Source organism: Lynx rufus, unplaced genomic scaffold (genome assembly GCF_022079265.1).
Source record: "Lynx rufus isolate CCGP_SWC_20201006 ecotype Redwood Valley unplaced genomic scaffold, mLynRuf1.p SCAF_4, whole genome shotgun sequence".
Taxonomy (NCBI): Eukaryota; Metazoa; Chordata; class Mammalia; order Carnivora; family Felidae; genus Lynx; species Lynx rufus.
In genome coordinates, this window is record NW_025814856.1 from 88,118,866 (window position 1) to 88,137,927 (window position 19,062).

Genomic DNA, 19,062 nt, shown 5'->3' on the forward strand with positions numbered 1-19,062 from the left:
TTTGAAAACACGAATTCAGTCCTTTTTTGTACAAATGGACAAATAACCCAAAAAGTGGAATTAATCTGTACAGACACACACAGATGGCTAGCAGCAGAGTTGTAACTAAAACCCATCCCCACTCACCCCAAACGCACAAACTCCTCTTGCTACATTTCCTCGAAAGGAATGTTTTCCTTCAACACCGAATCCACAACCCCAATTTTACTATCTACCTTTGCTAACAAAATGGACGTAATGTCTCAGTTGTTGAGATTAAAGAAAATCAAAGCTAACAACGGGAACGAATAAATAATAGAAATGAATAAGTTGCCCAGAGAGTTTCCAGGTGTTTACAATAAGTGTTATGAAAGTTTTATATTTTGCATTCCACCTGTATCAAAACTAAAAAATGGTTCAGTTATAAAATTTGTGACACTTTTTTTTTCAAGTTTATTTATTTTGAGAGAGAGTGCTGGCACAGTGGGGAGGGGCAGAAAGAGAATCTTAAGCAGGCTCCACACCCAGCTGGGGGAGTGGGGTGGAGGGCAGGGTGTTCCATCTCATGAATCCTGAGATCCTGACCTGATTCAAAATCAGGAGTTGGATGCTTAACCAAATGAGCTATGCAGACACCCCAACGTGTACTGTTTTTTAAAAAGTCCAGTCATCAGATGAAGTTTCACTGCTGGTTGGGTTCCCATAATAACTTTGCATAAAGTTTAATTCTCTTACAACACATTGAGATGTGACTTCCAAAGTCAAAGCTACAAAGTCATGCTTTGTAAAGAGAATGCTTTCACCTCATACAAACCAATGACATGAGGCAACCTAACATTCTGAGGGGCACATTTGGAGAAAATATGTTATCATCATATTTCTAAAAATGAGTTTGCTTCAAAAAAGAGATAATTGGCACATAATCCTGAATCTCTGACAAAATGAGTAACTGCTCCAATGCCCAGGCAGCCCCTAGGAATCAAACTCTAGTTTTGTGACAATAAAAATACATCCTATGTATTCACATCCACAAACGACGAAGTTAAAAAATTGCTAGGATGAGCACTCTTTTCAAAGTCTAGCCTCAGAATAATGATTAAACTAGAAAACAAATTGTTAACACTATATTCTCTCTTATTATAGATGGAAAGGAACCTTTAAAGTAATAAGAAACAAATAAGTGTTAATCAATATGCAAAGTAGTGTGGAGACTAAACAAGAAGTCACAATCTGTAAGATGGGAGTATTATAGCCCATTGCGAAAACATGTGCATTCACCTTCTCCTTCCCTCCTCTCCCAGGAGGAAACATCAGAAAACAGGGAAATGGGACATGTGGTAGAAAGAGTGAATGCACTGTGAAAACAAGTGGGAAACATTTTGGTTGTTGACTCTGTAAAATAATTTTGCCTTTAGGATCTTCATACCTGTGAGTTTCTAAAAATGTTTAATTTTTCAGTCTTCCATTCAGGCTTAACAGTTGCTTGTGCTTGGGAGGTGTTTCAGATCTAAAGAAAAACACTAGAGCAAAAGCCAGGTGCTTTGCTTGTGTGCGAATTCTCAGAATTCTGGGAGTACAAGGATGAGAAGTCAAATGCTATAGATAACTTTATGGAGTTTGTTCTTGCTTACCCAGAAAAAATGTCACAGTTTCATTCTGCAAATTAACTAATGGTGCTATATTCAAAATCTTTGTGGTTCCCTGTTCATTATACTTACTGTAAATATTTATTTGAATTTGGATTGATTTAACAAGCTGATAGTTCAGCTCCAATTCACTCAGCCTGATAGGTAGGTCATAAAAGTGATCAATTTATGAACACCTTCACTGCTATATACCATTATGTCTTTCTAAAATGGCTTCTCAACTCTAGAAAACCAGATCTTTTCCGTTGTTTACTTCTTGCCTCCCTTCCCCAGGTAGGTTCTATTTTAGTAGATTAGAACAAATCTAAATGTGATAATTAACAACTAAATATGACTAGATAATGAATGCTTGGCATGAAATTGCCCAGTCTACCCATGGTCCTCACAGATACCTCTCAACCCAGGATAAAATCGAATAGACCACCTTGTATATCACATGCGCAATACTTGAATGAGTTCAGGGTCTGCAAAAAGTAAACTCAGAATAGTCTTCACCAATATAGAAAAATGTGTAGTCTCACTAGTCTTTAAAAACCTACAATTAAATAATCCTTGTATAATTTAATTTATCCTTTTATTTAAAAATAATAGCATGTATTTATTAAACTCTATTTAGTAAGCAATTATCTTAATATGGGAGTATTTATTAAATGCCCATTATATCTCTATTAAAACCATTATAATGGTGCTAGTAAGTGTTTTGTAAAATAGGCCCTTTCATAAGCTAAATTTGTGAGTATAAATAGATTGAACCTTTCTGGAAGATAATTTAGCAATATCTATCAATAGCCTTAAAAAGAGTCATAATCTGTGATACACTTCTGGAAATCAGTTACCAAAGAGACTGAGTTACAAAAATGACTGTGGAAAAAAAATGTTCCCTAGAGAATTATTTATAATAGCAATAAATAAAAAGGCATTACTGCCCTCATAAATAAGAACGGAAAAGTAAAACCTGGTACAACCAGATGTTTGTATTTTATGAAAATATTAATTTAAAATAATGCTTTTAATTTTTCTTAACGTTACTCATTTTTGAGAGACAGAGAGAGACAGAGCATGAGCGGGGAAGGGGCAGAGAGAGAGGGAGATACAGAATCTGAAGCAGGCTCCAGGCTCTGAGCTGTCAGCACAGAGCCCGATGCAGGGCTTGAACTCATGAACTGCGAGATCACGACCTGAGCTGAAGTTGGACGCTCAACCAACTGAGCCAACCAGGCGCCCCTAAAGTAATGCTTTTAAAGAGTTTATTATAGGAAAAAATTCACAAAGTATACATAGGATAAGTTTTCATAAAGTTATGTGATCACAATTGTGCAAAAAAAAAAAAATTAAACTACTAAAATGCATAGAAAATAAACCCAGGAAATAAATCAAATAAACCAACGAACAAAACCCATACAAGTAAAACCTAGGTTTATGAGAATAATTCATTCCAGAAACATGCTTGTAATTCAAAGCATATCAAAGCAAATTTCAAGAACCATTGGCTCAGTTGTGATCATGAGACATTTGGCCTGATGTACTATTTGTATTACAAGACATCACTCATTTGTTCAAGTTAAAATTTATTAGCAATGTTTGTTCATCTTGAGAACACTCACAGAACAAGTTACTCACAGTCCAAGGTTTTACTGTGTATTTGATAAGTAATCTTACTTTTTCTTCCTAATTTTCTATATTTTCCAAAATGAATTTGTCGATTTTTCTTTATGGTATAAGAGTCCCAATAATTATGAGTAGTCATTTTTAAAAACCACGAAAACAATGAACTTGGGTTAAGCTAGGTAAGCAAAATTCTAACGTCATTTTGTAGCAAATGCCTATGAAGAAACTGGAAAAAAAAAAAGTGCCACGGTATATAGGCTAATAGTGATTTCGTGCTATTTGATGAGTGGTAAAACTTAAAGTATTCTTATACTTTCTATATTTAAAAGACCATGCATTTTAGTGTATGTATGGATGTATATATTCATGTTTGTATAAATATAGACAGTCTGACATTTTTATATAGGTACATACCTTTTTTTTAATGTTCCTTCTCTAGTGGAAGGTAAGAGAAGATTGTGTTAATTTAGTGGAGCAAGAACCTGCAGTGGTTTAAGGACCACTTCATTTTTCACTGTGGTTGATCTGCTTCTCAATTGCAGCTCTAAGCCATTTTTTGTTAGCTTTTCTTTAAAATGAGATTTGCAGCTACAGTGGAGGAAATTCAAGTGAGATTATAGTTGATTATGAACTGGCTTCTCCATTTTGAGGAAAAAACACATGAGAAGTATTTTAGAACAAAGTTTGATAAATTTATTTTTGAATTGTGACATCTGGACTATCAGGCAGTTGTGGGGTTTTTTTGTTTGTTTCCCCTTTTATACATATTCTACAGCAAAATATAATTTAAAATAAAAGAAAAAGTTAATTGTACTTAAAATATGTTCCTATGGGTACAGGATGTATAAAATATTATGAATAGGGGCACCTGGATGGCTCAATGAGTTAAGCAGCTGACTCTAGATTTTGGCTCAGGCCATGATTTCGTGATGATGAGACGGAGCCCCTCACTGGTCTCTGCACTGGGCCTGGAGTCTGCTTAAGATTCTCCTTCTCACTCTGCCCATCCCACATATGCTCGCTGGTGCTCATGCTCTCTCTCTCTCTCAAAAATAAAATAAAATAGAGGCACCTGGGTGGCCAGTCACTTAAGCATCCGACTCTCGGTTTCAACTCCAGTCCTGATCTCATGGTTCCTGAGTTCCAGCTCCACTTGAGATTCTCTCTCTCTCTCTCTCTCTCTCTGCCCCTCCCCTGCTCACTCTGTCTCCCAAAATAAATAAACTTCAATAAGTAAACAAATAAATAAATGAAATGAAATAAATTTAGTTACTATGCCACTTTACACTACTACTTTTTAAGTTGAAAATTACCAACAAGTCATGATGTTATAACATAGATGATTCAGCATTATGTATTCACCTGTTTCATAAATAGACTTTAGAATTCAGAACCTACTCCCTACTCTTTGGAAAATGGAGACATGTATGCACGTCCTACTTACATGATGTTTTGGTTGACAATGTCTGACTTTAAATCCCAGCAGCTCTGCCATCTTACATCTATTTGGGTTAGCGAGTCACTAGCTTTTTAGAATGTGGGGCTCCTCAACTGTAAAAATGGAGACAATAATATACACTACCTCTCTGGGCTCTTGTCATGTAAAGTGGGACTGCCATGCTTCCCATCAAGAGATACTGTTTCCTCACACTTAGACTGGAGCTGAACCCCTATCTTATTTTTATCAAGACAATGTAGTGGGAGAGGCATGTAACTTGCTAGGCTAGCCTTCCTATATAGCCCTCTTCATGCTCAGAGACCACCATAATCTAAAGAAGCTCAGGAGGTGAGACTCCATGAAGAGAGGAGCCCAGCTGCCCCAGTCTCCAGCGATCCCAGCGGAGGCCTTGATGAGTCCCGCTGGAGAACCCTCCCTGCCTCAGAGAGCATATCTGCTGGCTACAGTCACATCACTGAGCCAGGCGAGACCAGGAGAACTGCCCAATCAACCGAGAGAATCAGGAAATAGAATAATAGTTATTATAGTAATTATTGTCTGATTTTAAGTCACTAACTTTTGGGGGTTTTAGTCATTTAACTGATATTCCAGTTTTTACACATTATGATTATGCATAATCTTTCAAAATTCCCTTTTCATTCTTTTGCTTCTAGTGACTATTTTCCCATTTACTGTCCAGATGGACTTGAGTTATTTGTTCAAAATTTCCAAATACCACCCTTCTAAACTATAAATGGGAAAGAACCCAATTATGCTGAATACTTACGTACTTGTTTCGTGAAAGGCTCAAACAAGAAAATATATGGGAAGATCATTTTTCAACTATGTAATGCTATCCAAATATAAAGTTATATAAAAAGATGAAAAATTTATGCATGAGAATGTTTCTGAGAAAGACCAATGTATTTATTTGAGAAACTTCTGGGAGAGGAGGCATTCTTAAGGTCCTACTCAAGATGGTGGCTAGAGTAACAATTTACAGATCCTTGGGATTAGAGGTTCAAAAATATTTTTAAGATTTTTTAAAAAATATGATACAAAAAGTATACATTATATAACAGTGACTTTAATATCTATCTAGTAAAACCTGTTAATATTCACATTATCCTTCAAAGGAGTCAGAATCACATCAGCTAGAGGATACTCAGTTTTACCTAGCCTGGTGATGGGCTGGAGCTCAGACATCTTGAGAAGTTAGGGCTTTATCTGAATTGCTCTGTATTTCAGAATAAAGAGAGCAACTTGAATTGGTTGAGTAGCATGGGTTCGAAGTCAAAAGTAGAGAAATGTATAAGGGATGAAAGGAACCTGATGCGGCTTACTTTGTGGAAAGGGGAATTAGCAATGTCCTCACTGCTACCCTCTAGTGGTGATGTGGCATAGGGGCCTTTGCAGGACTGACCTGTCCCTGAGGATTCTAGGTGGTTCCTGGAGATTGTGCAATGGAAAGCCCAGCTCCGTCTCCCTCATGCAAATTCCAGGAAAATTTACATTACTAAGGAATTTACGCATTATGGATTCTTTGAGGGAGGAGAGAGGTGAGGAGTGGCTCAGAAAGAGAAGCAGAGATTTATATCCGACTTGATATACATTAAAAATATAGGCAAGGTACATACGATGTATATGCACGGGAGCTGGAAGACAAGGATTTTTAACATCTGTGGTTCAGTCATTATTATCATATGGGCTGAAGTGTAAACTGTAATGGCTTTCAGAGAGTCCCATAATTTTCCCATATGCTAATTCCAAGCTCATGGGATAAATCTTTAGAAAGTTTTGCTCTTGTCTGTCTGCAAGCAAAGCAAGAATAGATGAATTTCGATAGGGATATCTCAAGTGTAATTGGAAAAATTCACAAGTTACTCTTTCAATAATAAGTCAAAACCCTGAGAGAATATTATGTTTATCTATAGATATTTTGAAAAGGATCAATAGTTGGCCCTCATCTCAGACAAATTATATCAAAATCTTGATGGAAGGGCGTGGCATTTGTATTTTTAAAGCTCCCCAGATGATTGTATTATAGAGCTTGGGGTGAGAAGTACTACTTTGAAAGGATAGAAGATTTTAGTGTCAGCATTACAAGACTGAAGACAAGAAAGAGGCACTTGGGAATCCATGTAGACTTTTCTTTGAAGCTGAAGCCGAAGGCATCAGCAACATAGTTGCCATCATCAGAAATTATTTTTTTAAGAAAAAAGCAAAGTCACAGATTTACTCTTCAAAAATGGTAGCCTATCTGCATTTGGACTATGGTATGCAATTCTGGTCACTGCATTTTGAAAAACGTGGAATAGATTTAGAGAAGCACAGCAAATCAAAGAAAAGAAGACATAAAATCACTCTAATCAAGAAGACTGAAGGGGTGAATCTAGAAGAATAAGAGCCTCCTACTGAAGAACGCAAATTCAGGACATGTTTACCCAAATGTGCTAAACTAAAACCAAGGGGATTTTAGGACACATGGAAAAGACATGATTAAGAAAAAAATAGTAACAGGATATAGTACATGTATGGATGGATTTATATATCATATTAGAATGGATAATCCTAATTCTTCACTAACATCACTTTTCTCCTCTTTGGGACAAGTAGCTACACACAGTTGCCAGCTTCTCTTGCAGTTCTATGTGGCCCTGTGATCCAGCTCCACCCGATATAAGTATGCTACTTCCGGGACCAACCAAAGGAATTCTGGTATGTACACCTCCATGGGTGACAAAGATGGAGACTAGGGTTTATATGGATTGAAGATGGCAGAACCATTGGGTGGATTCCATTGGGAGAGTTTCCTCAATGACCACGTATGGAATTCTGCCTTTCCACCTAAGACCACCTTCCCTGGGACAGTTTGTAAGTGAGGGAGGAGGAAACATATATATTACAGAGATACTTCTATACAGGAGAAAGTAACACCAATAAAATACATTCCCTCCTTATCCTTTCCACATCAGTGATCCCGATTCCACTTTTCTTTTGAAATAGCAAGACACAAGACAGGTAAATCTGGGTGCTTCAGTGACCCTTGAAAATGCCATGCTCACTTTTTCTCCAGTTTCCTTTTTTCCTCAATCTGGCAAGATTGTCCCCTCACCCCGATCCATCTATGCATTTCCCCTGGCCAAACCCATTCACCATCAGAAGACCTTTTCCTATCGTGAAGCTGCTACTGTTCTCAATCATTATTTGAAAATCTTACTCATTTGGCATTTTTTTACAGTCTTCCTTTCTTTGGTGAACTGTTTCAGAACTGAGTTTTTCAAGTAATGCAACAATGTTTTTATTTCTCTTGCCGTCCCATCGGTATCTACTGCACAGAGTGAATGCCCAACCAACAGACATCAAATGCATTACTTAATGAGATGTCTTCAGGTTAAAAATGTGAATAATGCAAAACAGACATTAGGTTATTTTGTGGGGGACTTCTATAAATGAGAAATAAGGGAAGGCCTTCATTGAGGTGAAGGAATCCTATAATGATACAATTTTTAACTCATAAATATTATATATTTAATGTATCACCAAGGCACACTGTTAAGTATCTTATATATGTTTTGATCTCCATTAATCCTTCTGAAAGTTTTATTATGTAACTATTGTTTTGTCCATTTTATAAGTGAAAATATAGAGATTCAGGAAAGTTATTTCAATTTCTTAAGGTCTTTTAACCAGCAAATAACAAGAGAGAATTCAAACCTCACCCAACCTGAATCTTATGCCGACTGCTTTCCTCACTTAAACTATCTTCCATTTCTAATTGTAAAAGATAGTTCCTGCTAAAGAGCGCATAGACTCATGGGGTGGTATATCCTATGGCCACTGTCAGAACTTGGATAATACACTTAGTATACTGGAAGTACATATACTTTCTTTAACAAGCTAACCCAAAAGTATAATAAGTGGAAAATGGCATTTGGTCCTTTGTCCAAGAAATTTTCCAGGCAGCCAAAGAGAATAAAAATAAATAAGGATATTGAAAAAAATATAATGAAAGCACTTCTCATTATTCGGATTTTATAGTAGGATTTAATAATAAATTGTCTTTATCATTATCAATTTATCATGTTTTATTTGCAGTTAGGGCTAGATGCTTTGACTTCAAATCAGACGGCAAGAATTTTATGTTCACCATTTCAGGAGCCATTTGGGGGATGTTTAATTTTATTCCATCCAAGCTCTAGATTTGCCAGGTTAATTATTGATGAGTAAGCGGAGGATGGAAAGGATTTTATATAATCCTGCCTGAGGCTTCCCATGTCTTCCCCCATCCGACTTACAGCTCATATAAAAAGATCAGTGTCTGCTCTTGGCAGATGGTCCATAACCTGCCTATAATAATAATACTTCATGTATTTCATTTATTGCAGGGATCTCAAACTTTTGAAAACCAACAGCCATACAACACTGCAACAATCATCATAGGTCTGTTTTACAAATGGTTAACCTGTAGAAATGAATCAATGAGCCAGACTCCAGCATACTCTTGAGTCATTTACACCTGCCACCAGAGAAGTTTTATTTTTCACACATGTTATGCTCATCATCCATAAGACCAAAGACCTACCAACCACAGGTTCAAAATCTCAGCTCTGCAAAGAAAAAAGAGTAATTGTATCAATCTACTAAATGATACTCCAAAGTAGATAACCATGGTCTTTTATGGATTTCTTTGCCATTCTTGACAGGAAGTGGTAGCTATTTTTAATCATACAAACTTAAAGACTAAAACAGAAGCTATTAGATTTTCCAAGGAGGAAAGCCCCCTTCTGAAGTTTCTTTCTTGTCATCTTATGGGTTTCATTGCATTCTCAAATGCATCCTGAGGAAAGATGAACTGACAGGCACCAGAAGCAAGGTCATACCTTTTAGATCAAACCAATTTGCTTTAGGGGACTTAGAAGCCCATCTTGGAATCATCTCTCTTGCCCACCTTTGTGCCTGCCTTACCAGCCAGAGATGGTCTCCAGGCAGAGGCTTCCTTCATTCAGCAACCATCCTGAGCACCCACTATGTGTGCATGCTAGAAATACAGTGATATACAAAGGAGACTCAGTTCCTGTTCGTGAAATGAGTGTATAGTGTAGTAGGGAGACACAGATATTTTAAATATCTATCAAAATAGCAAGCTAGCTGATTTGGACAAGACTTCTTACTGAAAAGAACTAAGAAATTGGTCAAAATGCATTCAAAGGAATATTAGTGTGAATTAGAGCTGAAAATACAGTGAAGGAAGATGAGAACCTGCAAGCTGCTTCTGCACTGAGAGCATTTGCTGATTTGGAAAAAAATTCAACTCTCCTTCAAACAGCCTCAGTGAGCAAGGAGGACGGAAATAAAAACCCAGAGTCTGCAAACAGTGAAGGGTCTGACATGAGATCCTCCCCAAATAATAAGCTGGAACACGAAAGGGCTACAGGGCAACGGTGAACTGGAAAGGTATCACTTCTTTCTTTAAATTGCCTAAGTTCTGCAGAAAACAGTCTCAAATTTCATCTCTAATATTAAAGTGGCCTCCAGGTAAAAGGCAAAAGCCAAAGGAAGTCTTATCTGGAGGAAGATACTTTCACCGTAGACCTCTATAAATTTCTGTTCTTTCAGGGAAAGAGGAAGACATATGCTTAGATTTATGGTTGTTTCAGGGGAGCTGGTGAAATGTAGCTCAAGACTTTTGGAATAGTTCAGGAGAAGAATGGGAGAAGAAACTAAAGCGAGTGAAATAAAACAACACTGAGTAGTAAGAAGAGCCCAAGTGATCCTTGAGCCAGAGATTGTAACACTGTCTATGATCCTTCTGGGCAATGTATGCTTCCCGGACCTTCGTCATCAGCACCATCTGAGAGATTATGGGAAATAGACTGTCAAGCCTGACCCCAGACCTACGGAATCGGAATCTGCATTTTAACAAAATCCCTAGGTGATTCGTATGCACATTAAAGTTTGAAATAATGAATGGGAATAATGAAACCTGATCTAGATCAGTGAGAATGGGAAAAGAGAATGACTGTTAGATATGTAGCTGCTGCCCATTACGATGTTAGAGGCCATGGGTTGGCTAACAGACTCTGTAGTTTCTAACTTAAGCACCGGAAAGATGATGCTTCAACAGGCTTTCAAACCCCATGGCATGCACAAAGCCATTAGGAAGGCAAATGGTATTACACAATTTTTTTTGTCCCACTTGTTGCTTTGGCTTAGAGAAAATGGACAGTTAGAGTTTCCATGTGATTAGAGTGGAAGTGTAATTGGAATTCAGTATCTTGAGTCTGGAACCACTAATTGTTCTGCTGAGCATAATATTGGACAAAGTATTTTCCAAGTGTGATGAGCAAAACTAAATCCAAAAAAAAAAAAAATCAACTTTCCAGGAGATGGTTGGAGTCAGCCAGCCTCTGCTCCACTGTAACCATGTGGGATAAAAAAAAAAGGCATGATGAAAAATGCAGATATGTCAGAGGATGTGCAACAGGACTTGCCAGAGCAATACAGCACAGACGATCTTGCAACCTATGCGGAGATGGAGTTTGACAAGAAGTACATCCCATTCTGGCAGTGCACCATGAGGAGAACTGGAGAGAGTAAGTGATACACGAAACCAAACACTGTATCTGCTTCTACCTGGGACAAGTGGTCATTCACCTATTCAAACCTAGTAAAATGCTTGGACTGTGTCATGTTTGTTGTGATCAATCTAAAATAAGGACTGCAGCCTAAATTCCAAATACCAGAGAATGAAATCATCATCCTTGCTAAGAAAACACTTTGACCTCTGGACTTTATTATGTTGCTTTGTAGAGGGCATTCTCTGTACTAGTTTGTTTTTTTTTCCCCCTCTCTCTCCTTTTTTTTTTTTTCATACTAGTTTGTTATAGTTATAAAACAATTAGCAAAATAAGTAAACAAACAAAAAATCCACCCCCCCAAAAAAAAACCAAAGAAACACTAATCTGAAAGATATATGCACGCCTGTGTTTATTGCATCATTATTTACAATAGCCAAGATATGGAAGCAAGCCAAGTGTCCATTAATAGATGAACGGATAAAGAAGATGTAATGCGCACACACACACACACACACACACACACACACAATGGACTATTTCTCAGCCATAAAAAGAATGAGATCTTGCCATTTGCGACAACATGAATGGACCTAGAGGGTATTATGCTAAGTGAGATAAGGGAAGACAAATACCATAGGATTTTGCTTATATGTAGAATTTAAAAAAAAATAAATGAGCAAAAAAAGAAACAAACAAAAACAATTTGGACTATTAAATACAGAGAACAAACTGATGGGTGCCCTGGAGAAGGTGGGGAGGGAGATGGGTAAAATAGAGGCAATTAACAAGTACAAGCTTCCAGTTATAAATTAAAAAATTAAGCACAGAGATGAAAAGTACAGGATAGGGAATCTAATTAATTTTTAAAAATTAGCCATATTTTAAAAATTAGAGGCGTTCCTGGGTAGCTCAGTCTATTTAGTTTCCAACTCTTGATTTTGGCTCAGGTCATGATCTCATGGCTCGGTTGGTGGGTTCAAGCCCCACTCGGGGCTCTGCACTGACAGTGCTCCTCCGGTAGTGACTAACATTACAAGCCAGTTACTGGAAGCTAAATGTAGCCCATATTCACATAGTAATCTGTACGTGCTATTCTTTTTTTAGTTGGAAGATTTTCTATTAAAAAATTTTAGATGTCATGCTTCCTTGGAAAATTGAAACTGACCGCCCTGAGCCCATTCATGCTAGGCAACAGTCGACTGGAGTAGCAGCTTTCTCCATTAGGTCTGCTCCCACCTGACTTCTTAGTTTACGTTCCCTGCCTCCTGTAGACATTTTGTGTTTGACCACGCCACAGTCTCCATTTCTCCACTAGAGGAGACACTATCTTTCTACCAATTAGAGATAACTAATGAGGGCTTATAAAATTCGTAACTGATTGTAGACCTATCAACAGAACTACATTTTTAAAAGATGGACAGTGAGATGTGCAGTATGTTAGAGATTTCACCCACATTTTCTTCTTTGCATCTCCACTGATTCCTTTGAGCTCATTGGTTTGTGTGCCTGAATAATAAGTAGTGACAGGTTGAAGTTTTTCTGTATCTTTGTCAGAGTTGCAATTAATAATCATGTAAGTAGAATAATAGTGATGACATTATGGGGGGTGTAAAAAACCTTCTTTAGTCATTACCTCCCAAAATAATTTCTAATAAACGTCATACGTGAACTCACTTATTTCTAAAAATCTGTTTGAGGTCAAGAATTAACGTTGGCTTTTTTTTTTAATGATCCCTTGTCTGGAGTTTCTAAGTTCTCCAGAACTTACTACCCACTTTTAGAAGTAGCAATATTTTAAAACCCCTTATAGATAATGTGATAGATTAACATGCCATAGATCTGACCATAAATTCAATAACAAAATAAAATTCTATTTAACCTTTAGGGCCTGCAATCTATTTTTTAACTTTTCAGAAAAAAATCTGGCCCAAGCCAGAAATATGGGCCACTTGAGACACCTTCCTTTCCTGAAGATTGTTAAATTATACACTGTACAATTTCTAGCACAAATATCCTTTCCTAACTTATGTTCCCCTTGATCCTTAAGTGAACTTTTTTCCATTCTAAGATGTGTCTTATATTACCTCTTAATAGATGCTTAGGCATCGCCAGGTCTTGTGTTCTCACCCCTGTCCCAGTCTATCCAAATCCTACCCAGGCTTCATGGGCCTTCTCAAATGCATAGCATTCATGAAATCATCCCTGCTTATTCTATTACTTTCTATACATTTGGTATATGTCATGCACCAGATTCAAATAGTATTCCTCTTTTTTTTTTTAACATTTATGTATTTTTGAGAGAGAGAGAAAGACAGAGCGCAAGCACAGGAGTGGCAGAGAGAGAGGGAGACACAGAAGCCGAAGTAGGCTCCAGGATCTGAGCTGTCAGCACAGAGCCTGACATGGGGCTCCAAGTCACAGACCATGAGATCATGACCTGAGCCGAAGTTGGACCCTTAGCTTAACTGACTATGCCACCCAGGCACCCCGCCTCTTGTTAAGTTTTAACCCCTTTGGCAATGTGTTGCATCCTGTGTGGACTGTACCCTATATTTTTTTTTCCCACAACATTGCTTTCTATAAGAAAGACTCTATAAATACCCATTGACAGCCCAGTTCTGAGATATAGCTTAAAGCAAAGATTCTATATCATCAATTTTCTCTCCATAAAGAATCTTTCCCATCAGCACACAAACATACTTCCATTCCTAGAATTTTTTTTTAATAAATTCTCTCTTGACCTTATTTCTCTCTCTAGCTATAACCCATTTCTGTGTTCCCCTCTATAGCTGAACTGATGATCTCCCCCAGTGTTTTTGAATTTAAATGTTCAGCCTATATAATATCTAATAGTTATATCAAATTTAGCATATTCAAAATCAATACTTATTTCTACCCTGACCCAAAACACTACTCATGTTGTGTGCCACAATTCGTTTAACAGTAACTTTACCCCTTCAGTTGGTAAAGTCAGATTTCTTTGGATCATTTTTGACTCTTATCTTTCTCTTGTACCTAATGCCAATCCAGTGGCATATTCTAGTGTCTTCAACTTCAAAATTGATCTGGAATCCAAACACCTCTCACTTCCCACACTGAGTATGATTACTCACGCATCTCCTGCTTGGATTATTGCCATAGCCTTCTCTCTGTTCTGGTAGTTTCCACCCTTGCCTCACTTTGTTTGCTACACAGGAAGTGACCAGAATGCTGCTATCAGATCATGTCACTTGTCTGCCTCATAGTCATCCAGTGACTCCCCAACTTAATTAAAGAAAAAGGCAAAGATTTGCCAGGGCCTAGAAAGTCCTACATGATATTATACCAACCCTTTTTACCTCCTAGTACTCTCCCCTTTATTCATACCCTTCCAGCCACATTGGCCAACTTGTTTTTCAAACATACCAGCCATACTTATGCTTCAGGTCCTTTATACTCACCATTCCCTCTTCCTGGTACATTCTGCCTTCCTCTGTCCACAGAGCTTTAAATATTTGCTCTCTAGTCCTTTGTCTTAAGGTCATCTTTTCCTTGAGATCTTACACAGTCTCTTAAAAATGGCAATCTGTGTGGCACCTGGGTGGCTCAGTCATTTCAATGTCCAACTGGTGATTTCTGCTTAGGCCATGATCTCACAGTCATGAAATCAAGCCCCACGTTGGGCTCAGTGCAGAGTGTGGAGGCTGCTTGGGATTCCCTCTCTCTCTGCCCTTCCCCCACTCATTCTACCCCTTCTCTCTCCCTGAAAATAAGTAAACTTTAACAAAATTTTAAAAATAAAATAAAATTTTTTACCCACCTCACCACTCCTTATTATCCTCCATTACTTAATTTTCCCCATATCACTTATTCTTATCTGACTATGCTGCATACTGCTTATTTATTTTGTCATCCCAAAAAGAATGTGTACTGCATCAGAGCAAATGGAGGCTCTTTGCTGTTTGCTTATTTATTCCTAAAGTCCAGAACAGTGACTGGCACGTAGAAGTTATTTAGTAAATATTTTATGAATGTGGGGACAGTTGAGTGAATGGATAAAAGATTAACATTATCTATTGCAAAACTAAATTACAGTTGAAATACAGTTTTAATACATTCCTTCTGATAAATCCCCATGTTATCTTTGGATAGTACAAACCATGTTTTTGGACTCAGGTGCCACATCCACATTGACATTAACTTTTTATAATGTTTTCTTAGCTCCTCACTGTTGCCTTGAGCTTTACTCTCACCTCTCTGATAGACAAAGCATAATAACGTTTCTTAGGTATTATACATTCAATGTACCCGAAATCTCATTGTATCCCCTCAAACCTACTCATTGTGTTTTATGCTGTCTCAGAAAATGACAACAGCTCTTGCCCAAACCAGATACGTTGCAGTTTTCCTAAAATCCTCCTCCATCAGGTCTAAGCATGTCTCAGCACGCCAATGATAAGCAATGCAGGGATTGCTTATCTTCCCAAGAAATTATGGTGAGATAACTTTTGAGAAAGAAATTTGTTTTGCTTTGTTTTCTGTTTTCCTCTGCTTATCGATACTAAGCAGTAGAGTAGACCCATAAGTACTTTCTTGCCCCAGGAATTTTTTCAACCTTCCAAGTAGAAGCTGAATACATCCTAGGGACAGAAGAAGTGAAAGAGTATGGGAGAAAGAGACAAAACTAAGACATTAAAACACATCATTAGTTGTACGAGGTACATGGTGCTCCCAGGGAGGCTCTGTCTTAGGCACAAGAGCATTCAGACCTTCCAAAGAGCCACATTCCTCAGTGAAGACTTGGGAACTATTAAGTCCCCAGACTCAAAGGAAGGCTGTATGCAGGCTAGGACAATGTCACTCAATGACACCGAGAGGACCAATGACCAGTGGCCTCCCTTCTTGCTGCAGATCTTGAATGTTAGCAACCACATGGAGCTCTGAATCCCAACAATGACTGAGATTGAACGTCCCACCAGCAGAACAGAGGCTCTATCAGCGTTAGATTCATACAAAGGAAATAAATACCGATGGTATTTTAGCGTTTATAGATTGAAATTTGTGTTACTTGATCATTTGCGCCCTCTCTCTCTCTCTCCCACCTTAAGGACTTCTCTGAACAATCAAAGAATTAAAAAAAAAAAAAAAGAGGTGTTAAAATCCAACAGCTGCAACCTGTACCCAAGAGAGAACACAGTCTCCCTTTTCATCTCTCATTTCTCTTTTTACCAAATAAAATTCAAGAAGCAGTGTTGTCCACTGACACAAAACAGAGTCTGCACAAAACAGTTCAACTCATTTAGGGTCACAATATGCTCAAGTACCTAAAATCTCAGAAAGGCATGAAGGAGAAACACAAGGAGCTGGCATTGTTGCACAGGTGACTGGTCAGGGGACGGAATGATGAGCTTGAGCAATGAGTCTTGATTTAAGCATATTAATGCATGCATTTTGCCTAAGAGGCATTTTTAACACGGCCTAAATCAGAAAATTGTAACTACTTTTATTACTCAGAATTATGAGAAGCAAATATTCTCTACCCTTACCCCTCCCTGCCTCTCCTCTCTGTGGATAAAGTGGAAAAAGCAGACATTGTAGAGAACGGACAAGCTGGGAGTTCGGGAATAACAACCACACAAACAATATTTAATCAAGATCCCAATGGTTACCATACACACTTATCTCTAAAGCACTCTCAGTCTTTCTCAGCAAGGTACACATTGTTTGAGAAGGTCTTTTTATATTAAATAATCTACTTTTCAAATTTTCTAATTTCTTTCTCAAAATGGAATGGTTCTACTAATTTTAAGTTATAAACAGAGTTACATGTTTATTAATAGTATTTAGATTTTTTTAAATCTTAAACTTTGAAAAGCAGACATATCTTCCTTTTTTAGGCTTCCTGATGGTGCTGACTTTGCATGACTAGGAACAAATATAGGACCACGGATGGAGTAGGATGGTAAAAGGGGTTATTTGTGTCTTGTCAAGAGTGCTGGTCAGTTATTTTGCAGACTCTTCTAATTTTAATTTGACATTTTCTCATGATTAGATTTGGGCTATAGTTTTTTTGGCAATAACAGACAGAACGATGTGCCTTTCCTAATGTCCTTTCGTATTGAGATTCAGACTGTATAGAACATTCCCAACAAATGTCGTCTCATTTTAGTGGCTAAAAGACTTTTCTTGGTTTTCTTGCTTCACTAGGCTGTGTCTCACTTTCTTCCTCTGTGAAATTTAGATACCAATTACGTCTTCCTCATACAGCTGTTGTGATGATTAGAGAAGGTTATATTTATAAAATATGTAAGACTATGCAGCACATGGTAAACTTTCAATAAATAGCAGCCATAATTAATATTCACTAATAAAATACAAATAGTTAACATGTATTATGAATTTCCTGTGCTTTCATTATTTGATGTATTTAAAATTTTTTTTAATGTTTATTTATTTTTGAGAGAGAGAGAGAGAGACAGAGCATGAGTGGGGGAGGGGCAGAGAGCGAAGAATCCGAAGCAGGCTCTAGGCTCTGAGCCATCAGCACAGAGGCTGACACAAGGCTCGAACTCATTATTTAATGTATTTAAACCACTGAATGACTCCATCAAATAGAAATACGCTATTAGATGGGAACCTGGGTGACTCAGTCAACTTTGGCTCAGGTCATGATCTCATAGTTCAGAGTTCAAGCCCCACATCCAGCTCACTGCTGTCAGCACAGAGCCTGCTTCGGGTCCTCTGTTCCCCTCTCTCTTCCCCTCCTCCCACTTTCGGTCTCTCAAAAATAAATAAAACATTAAAAAAAAATTGACCAGTAGAGTACTATAGTAATGATGCAGTCAAGGTCTAGCAATGGATGCTCACATTGGTGGGTGAAGTTTGAGAACAGGGTATTTGCTCACTATATGCTCACTATATCTCTCTCAAGATATTTATTAATTACAAAGCAGAAAGCAAGTAATTTTACAACGGAGAAGCCCAACAGATACTACTGTAATTAAATGATCAGTTACCATCACATATCAATATCATGTACTGCCTGAGATATGATGCAGGGAGAGGAATAATTATCTGTGGCCCTCCATGCAAAAGATATAACCTTGGGGTGCCTAGGTGGCTCAGCTAGTTAAGCGTCTGTCAGGTCATGGTCTCACAGTTTGTGAAACTGAGCCCTACATCAGCCTCTGCATTGATAGTGTGGAGTCTACTTGGGATTCTCTTTCTCCCTCTCTCTCAGCCCCTCCCTAACTTGCATGCTTTCTATCTCTTTCTCTCTCTCTCTGTCTCTCAAAACAAACTTAAAAAAAAGATGCATTTGATTTCAAAAGAAATAACCTCAATCTAACTCTGAGATTACAACAGATACAACCAAATTGACTGAAATTCTGCAAAATATCTGGTTAATGCTCTTCAAAGGTTGTAAAAGATGAGAAAAGACTGAATAATTGTTACACACTGGAAGAAATGAAGGAAACATTAAAACTAACAGTAGTGTGGGAACCCAGATGGATGATAGACCAAAAAATGGGCAATCATAGAAAAACTGGTGAAACTGGTGTAAAAAGCATAGTTTAATTTATAGTATTGTACCAATGTTAATTTCTTAGTTTTGATAAATGCAATCATTATGTAAGGTGTAAACATTAAAAGAAGTTGAGTAAAGAGCATACGAGAATTCTCTAAAACCCTGTAGCTTGTCTGTAAGATTAAAATTACTTCAAAATAAAAATGATTTTAAAAATCCAGTGGGTACTACCATTTACAGATAAGAAAATGAAGTAAAGTATGTTAGTGTCACATAGCTAGGAAGTCTAAGAAATGAAATTCA